Source organism: Hibiscus syriacus, unplaced genomic scaffold, assembly GCF_006381635.1.
Source record: "Hibiscus syriacus cultivar Baekdansim isolate YM2019G1 unplaced genomic scaffold, ASM638163v2 tig00111027_pilon, whole genome shotgun sequence".
Taxonomy (NCBI): Eukaryota; Viridiplantae; Streptophyta; class Magnoliopsida; order Malvales; family Malvaceae; genus Hibiscus; species Hibiscus syriacus.
The window spans coordinates 4,775,174-4,776,296 of NW_024062960.1; positions in this window are offsets into that span (position 1 = coordinate 4,775,174).

Consider the following 1,123-nt stretch of genomic DNA (forward strand, 5'->3'; position numbering starts at 1 on the left):
TCATAGCTCCCACACACCTATAAGAGACATTTAAGTGGATTTTGGTATCCAAATTGCTTTGTATCCTTGAACGTTAGTTTTAATGCCCCTTGTTCCCTTGGGAATCCATACTTGTATGATTTTGAAATATTTTCCTTTCTTTAAAGGACAAGTATGTTCATTGTGACCATGATAATGACAATGTGAACACTTTGTCATTATGGAACTAGATGAATTATTTAAAATGATCTCTTTTTCTTTTGTTAAGCATTCAAGCTTAACTTTCAAATGGAAATTTTCTTTTTCAATACTTTCAATTTTCATTTTTGAAATATCTAAATCCTTCTTCAATATTTCATTTTGATTTTTAAAATCCATTAAAGTTTCTAGAAGAAGTTTGTTTAGTTCGAATTTTTTTTCAAAGTTTTCAGATTTTGTTTTTGAAAGCTCTAACTCATTTTTCAACATTTCATTTTGATTTTCCAAGTCTGCTTTAGCTTTCAAAAGAAGATCATTTTTAGCTATAAATTTAGAAATCAAATTCTTATATTTGGAGTTCATGGTCTCAAACTCCGAAAATAATTCATCATAGGTATCTTGTAACTCATTAAAAGAACGTAAATTTAATTTATTTGAGTTTGAAGATACCTTTGGCTTTTCTAGAGCTAATAGAGACATCATCGTTATTTGCTCTTCTTTCTCGTCTCCATAGATTTCCTCAAGCTTATCCCACAGCTCTTTGGCGTTTGAACAAGAATAAACTCCTTTAAAGATTTATGGATCAATTGCACAACATAACATGTGCATAGCCTTTGTGTTTTGTTGAGCTTTCTTTCGTTCTTGATCACTCCACTTCTTTACCTTCTTCGTAGGAGGGGAATATCCTTCTTGACTATCATCCAAGTTTCCATATCATGTGCTTGAATAAATATCATCATGAACCTCTTTCAAAGACGATAATTTGTTTCATTGAAGTAAGGAGGTACATCAATTGGTCTGGATTCTTCCATGGAGAATGAACCGCAAGTGGACGTCATTTTTATCGATTTAACTTTTCCCGAATCGACTTAAGAGGTGGTTCAACCTTCAAATGAGTAAGGCTCTGATACCAGTTGTTGAGTTAATCGATTGATGAAATAGCCAA